Consider the following 6,828-nt stretch of genomic DNA (forward strand, 5'->3'; position numbering starts at 1 on the left):
GAATTTTAAATGTGCCCATTACTGTATTTTAACTTACATTAAAATCCACTACTAGCCTAGCTACTATGAAACTAAACTAAATCATGTTGGTGAGCATGTAAACGGCAGCACCCACTGTGGGGATTGAACCCACACTGCAAGCAAAGTCTCGGGTGTATGAGTGTGAAGCTCATCTGTTGAGTTAAAAATCTGGGCTGCTGTCACAGCTAAATACATAATATGAAGGATTTTTATACTCTGCCGCCGACTGGTTCATCTCTTCATGTCTCTAATCTAAGCGAGGGCTGGGGTTACTAGCCAATTAGAGGCAGGAGAGGGTGGGCCATGGCTTCATCGTTCTTGAGTTATATGCATCAGGGGGATTTAGAAGTGGATACACGCAATGTTACTGAAAAAGAAGTGGCTCCATATGTCGTATTCTCACGTTTACGCCTACACCACTGGCTAGCCTACCTGTGTTTTCCAACTTTTACTGTGCCAAGGCTAATATTTTTAATTGGAATGGATAGATGAACAAAGATTTTATGTCATGAATCGTTTTCATCATTGCCACAATGAAGTAAAATTGGATCATTTCCCATAGCACAGTGGTTGAGAATCGCTGCCTAACTGGCAATCCCTTGCTTTAGTGCAATTCTAGCAGCATCAGTAACGAAGCCGTTCTTTAAACAGTCGTGACTTTAGATCAATGTTCTCAATAGCTCCCAGTCAATCCCAGCAGCCCTCTGCAAACAGATTGTAGTGATTAGCGGCCGAGAAAGTGAACACGTTTAAAAGTCACATTTGAAATGATGTCACAGACGACCCCCTCCCTAACTCCCCTCTACTCTCAAGCCACATCTAGAAAGTAAAAAGGAGATCATAGGGGGAGTCGGTCTGAATACATGCTTCCTTCTCTCCTGGATAATTGTAGTCTCCCGCGGTGTGACACAGCCAACAGATGGCCCCGGAGACCCGCTGGAGCATCATGTTCACTCAGCATGACGCTTCTCTCACATCCACACTGCTTTCATTCTCGCAGAAGAGTGTGCAGACAAGCTCTTGTTTTCACTCTCCTTCAGTCTAATTATATTCAACACGGCTTTTTTTTTCTGTGGCAAAGCCTTATGGAGCAAACAAGTGATATGAATAGAACACCAGTAAGTTCACAATATAGACTCTTTTGGTGTAACTGCCCTGCAACTTTAGTTGCATGACTCCAGTAAAAGCGCTCAGAAAATAAAATACATCAAATACGTCCATCCACTTTCTGTAGCACTTGTCTTTATTAGTCTCTTGGGTGTGCTTGGAGCTTATTCCAGCTGAGTGGGCGATAAACAGGGCACACCCTGCACTGGTCGCCAGACATGCAAGCATTTAAATTCACCCCTATGGGCAAATTTGAGTTTTGCATGTATGTTTTTGGAAAGTGGGAAAATAAGCTGGAGTAAGCAAGAAAATAAATAGCATATTAAATGTTAATTGAAATCCAAAAAGACTGTATTTTATTTTTTTGTAAAATGTTTTCACATCTTTTTTTAAAAAAAAAGGAAAAACACATTTTTTTAAAAGTCTCAATAAATACAATATTTTAATTTTTAATAAAACCTTTATTTTTAAACTTGTACTAAAAATTCACTTCCAATTAAATATTGACATTTTTATATTAAAGGAGGTTGTTGGCATGTCCTGAATGTACTAATAAATGAACTTGATGTGTTGTTATAAAAGTTTTGGATTTTTCATTACTTTTTAAAAATCTGTTTGATCATTTTTTATAGCATGTTTGTTAATTTTTATTAGTTTTTTTTTTTTTTTGCTTTATTTTAGTTATTTTTTTAAAGTTTAATTTTAGTTTTTATTGAGTATTTGTCGGGTGCAAGATAAAACGTTTGTTAACAGTTTTTTTTTCTATTTGTGTTTTGTTAGTCTTCATAAAATATAACAAACTTTGTAACTTGTAATCTAAATACTATAGGATACTTTTACAGTATCAGTATGGTAAAGGTACTTTTTAAATCAAGCGGTCAGTTAAGTAACCAAGTTACTTTTTGAAGGTAACAGAACATATTTGAACACATCAAAACAACTGGCATAAAGCATAAAATGTATATATAGAAAATACTACATGTAGGCTATTTTGCCATGTCTACTATGCATGTGCCTTAAAGAGGCGGGGCCTGGTGGCATAGCATATGATGCCAGTGACTCTTTGTGAGTGTCTGGGTGAGAGCTGTGACCCACAACAGCATCGGCAACTGTGGCTCTCCTTTCCCACATGCGAGGGCATTGCAGTAAATATCACAGTACTATGCTAACCTATCCCCAAGGCTACCACTGCTCATGTCCTGGCTCAACATATTTTTTTTTTGGTCTGTGGTTACAATAACCATATTGTAATTTTATTGTTAAATAAATACCTCTCTGATATTAATCAACATAGAGGCATCGATTTTAATACAGCTGTCTAACTGGATCTGGTTAGTTGGTGTACCTAAAGAAGTGGCTGCTATTTGTGAGTAATTGAAGTACAAGACCAAAGACGCTAGTGTCTGTTCCCAAACCTGCAAATGGCTGTCAGTATTAATCAAAGTTTTTGTGAGTGACAAGTAAGGAAACACGCGCAAACAGAGACACACAATCCCAAGAATCGGCAATGCCGTGCAATCCAAAGCTAGGACTTAGCGGACTCCAACTTCGAATTGGATTTTGCCAGTGCGGTGCAACTCGCAGCAGGGCCTCGTCTTGTCTACTTTGCTGAGATTAGCGGGTCATGGGAAGTGGTGTTGGATGAGTCACATGAAAGAAAAAGAGATTATAAAGATGAAACTGGAAAATAAACTTGCAGCCAATAGGGAACGGGGTGCAGCCGGCAGGATTTGTGGACACTCAGCCGGGCTACTTTGGGATTTGTGACCTGTCTTTGCTGTGGGCATCACGGAAATGGAGCTTGTGCGTAAGCTTCCTTGTGATATGCACCTCACATTTACACATATTCAAAGAAGAGCAGATACATTTAAAGTCTAGACCTTGATATTCAAATGTAAAGTCTTATTTTCGCCCGCACATTGTATTCAGTCGTGAGTTTTCATGCAACTGAACAAAGAAATGTTCTCATTCCGACAGGAGACGTCAAGCATTAAATATCATGATCAGTATCATAAAAGAAAGTTAAGGTAACTCCATGTCAAACGAATCATCAATTGACGTGGGCAGACGCATGTGAACATTTCATTTCTACTCTGTACAAGAACTAACGTCAACAGGAGGTTGACTTTCAATATCAAGAGGAAGTATTTTCATCAGAAAAAAGAGCAAAATTCACACTCAAAGGCATATGTTAACCCTCAGAAAGCAGCGCTATAGTTTGTGTAATGCTATTTTCCAACAAACGTAAACTTGCGTCAGCTGGATCAATATAACATCTTGGGTTTACTACTTGACAGGAAATTATGCACCACTGTAGGCAACCAGTCCAAGAAATTGCCTTGTCTTCAATTGTAATTTGTAACCTTAAAAAAAGTGGTTTCAAGCTGTTTATTACTCCCAGTTAAAGTTTACAGTCAAACTAAACATTAAACAAAAAGAATTTCACATTGCTTAATTAAAACACATACACAACATTGCTTTTAAGTTCACAAAGTTAATGCTAACACATAATAAACACCATCGACGGGCTAAGGAATAGCATCTACAGTATGTAGCTGTAAGCTTCTAAAACCGCGATTGTCAATGCTAACTGTTAGCATTGCTTGTTAGCATTGAGCTAATCAGACTTTCCAATGGCAAAGCTACATGTAATTGTTCTAAATAAACTGAATTAATTCATTTTGTTTCATGTTTGCTTTGAAAGCAACGTTCAACTTGGAGAGTTATTTAATAGCTCGAAGCCTCTTTTTTTTTTTTTTCTTTTGGTGAATTGTTTCATTCTTTTCCTTTACCCAGATTTGCTACAAAAACTTTGAATGTCTTACATTGCCTTTGCCACATCACTCTATAAATGGGTCATGCCTATTTATTTATTTATTTATTTTCTTTATTTGTTTGTTTATTTATTGTGGGAGGGGCTAATACTGTAAAATAACAAGCTAAGTATGTACACAATGATCCCAAATACACAGTGACCCCAACCACCAAATTATCCAATTCAACTTAATGTGTCCTGAATTCACACTGAATTGGGACATCTGCGAGTAAATTGAGACAAGAGGTTTATTTTAGTTTATATATATATATATATATATATATATATATATATATATATATATATATATATATATATATATATATATATATATGTGAGATTTCTCTAATAGGAAGTATATGTCTCTACTCAATAAGTGCAGTTAAACTGTATCCATATACATTTGTTATTTAACACTAAACCAAGCCACATGTTGCATTTAAAATTGCTTGGCACTGTATAAAAAGCTATAAAGCATATTAGCATATTATGTTGACAACAGGCTTGGATGCATATGCACTGAGTGTTAACTCTGAGCAACTATCGTAAAGTATGCAGCAGTTTTGGAGGCCTGACGCAGGCCCACAAGGTCAGCATCCCTCCTGTGGTTTGGACCTGCAACACAATCGCCTCGACTTCCCGTGAAAGATTACCATCTCGCCTCTCATTTTCACCGATGCTAATCTTTGGAGACAGCTCCCCAAACACGTCCACACCTTCGCCCACAGCCACGACCCATCAGCCTGTCAATCAGGCAGCTCCCCCTGTGTCTCAACCCCCATTTCACCCCCGATTCTCCTCCTCTTGTCCTCCACCAGGCAACCAAAAGACCAGCCACACTTCCCCTCATCAGTCCCGGACCTGTCACCGAGAAATAAGATCCAGAGTTCCAGCCAGCCTGGAGGGTTCAAATGTGCCTGGGGTGAGTGTGAAATACCAAAATTAACCAGAACATTCATGCATTATTACTGTACTGGAGTTTAAGATTTTTATTTATTGTCATTACGATGATCGGACATCCATCCATCCATCCATCCATCCATCCATCCATCCATCCATCCATCCATCCATCCATCCATCGTGTGTTGGAGCCTATCCCAGTCAAATTTGTGGCAAAGGGCCTGGTACACCTTGGACTGATAGCCAAACAATCATAGTGCACATGTAGACAAACAGCTATTCACACTCACATTCCCAGACGCCATCTACTGGTCAGTATGAGAAATGGCATTGGTGACAACTTCCGGGAATGTGTCTTGTACTGTAGTGATAGTCTGTTTTTGTTTTAGACATTAAAATGAGAAACAAACTCTTATTAGGCTGTTTATTATTTGTTCAGATCAATCTGAATTTCAATTTTGGTGTTTCTACTTTAAAACGAAAATGACATAACCAGCCATTTTTCTATTTTTAATATCTGTTTCCAAACCTAATATCTAATTACCAAAAGAAGCATGGACTGATATGAACACTAAACCTAAGAACTGTGAGGCATACGTGTTATAACCACTATTCAATTGTGTTGCCCCGCTAACACTACAAAATATCTGACTTCAATTTGGTGGAATATGCTTTCAAGTGTCTGGTGAGTGTATTTGCTCAGTAGCTTATTAGACTTGTAATTCAATTGAATTATAATAAGCAATAAAAAGCTCGAGCTTCTTTTTAAGTGAAGCTCCCCTCCACATTATTAATAAACTGCCGGCCCCGCGCTTTGGGCGTTTAGGCATTCTGAGAGCAGCACTTGCCCGCTCTAATCCACAGTGTATATAAAAGAAGGATGAGATAGTGTCACACAGCCATACAGATAAGATCTGAGCGAGGTCCGCGCTATCTCTCCGATGAGACCGTGATTCAGCGCCGTGAATAATTAAAGCCGCCAGCGCTGATGTGAATCTGTGGACACCGGGGTCGGATAATAGCGGGCGGATATCGGGGAGGGGAGGGCCGTTGGGTCCCTGGCGCAGGGATGTGGCGACCGAGGCGACATCAGTCACTCCCTCCCTTGCTCAGGGCACAGTGCTGAAGGTCAGCAGATGATGGATGGAACGGTAACGGCGGTGGCTTACAGCAGAGGTTGACCAGAAAACCAATGTCCCTGACATGAAATATGAGGCTCATGGAGAAAGATGCCCGTTCTGATACACGGTGATGTGTCACGGCTTCGTGAACTTTCTTATCAAAACCTCCAAGTTATTGGAATAAATCAGGTTGAAACGAAGAAGTCATGAGAATTATCGTATAACTGTAAGCAATCATAGAAGTAGAAATAATCCATTCCAAGGTCCAACTCTAACCATCATAAAACCTTTGTGACAGCTAAGGCTGTTTGAAAGGGCTATATAAATCAAGATGACTTGACTTGACTTTAATAACTGCACAAGCAATGTTTGAAAGACCCCGTGTAGTGAATAAAGTATAGAGATTTATTTTTCCAATACATTATACATGTTTAAAGATAACTTCTGAAAATGTGGAGGCTGAAAAGTAGTTTTTTTTTCACTACTTCAATTTTCTTGATTTTTTTTTGTGTCTTTTTTCTTTTGGCATAACTAAAACAACGTCTAGTGATACACTGAGGTGTCCGACTGTCCAGCATTAGACACCCCTCCCCCAATATAGAAGTGCTTTAGTATATGTCTTCCTTAGATGTTGATATTTACAGAACAGCACATCGTTGTTGTTGTTTTTTGTTTTCTTTTTTTTTTTTAAATTCCCTTTCCTGGATGAGTCTCCTGCCCATCAGCTGGCGGAGAGGAGCCTAGTAAACACATTAGCTCGCAAGCTAGCTGGTAGCGTTTCGCTTGAGGAGGCTAAGAACCACATTAGCTCGCAAGCTAGCTGGTAGCGTCTCGCTTGAGGAGCCTAAGAAACACATTAGCTCG

This window comes from Festucalex cinctus, chromosome 9, assembly GCF_051991245.1.
Source record: "Festucalex cinctus isolate MCC-2025b chromosome 9, RoL_Fcin_1.0, whole genome shotgun sequence".
Classification (NCBI taxonomy): Eukaryota; Metazoa; Chordata; class Actinopteri; order Syngnathiformes; family Syngnathidae; genus Festucalex; species Festucalex cinctus.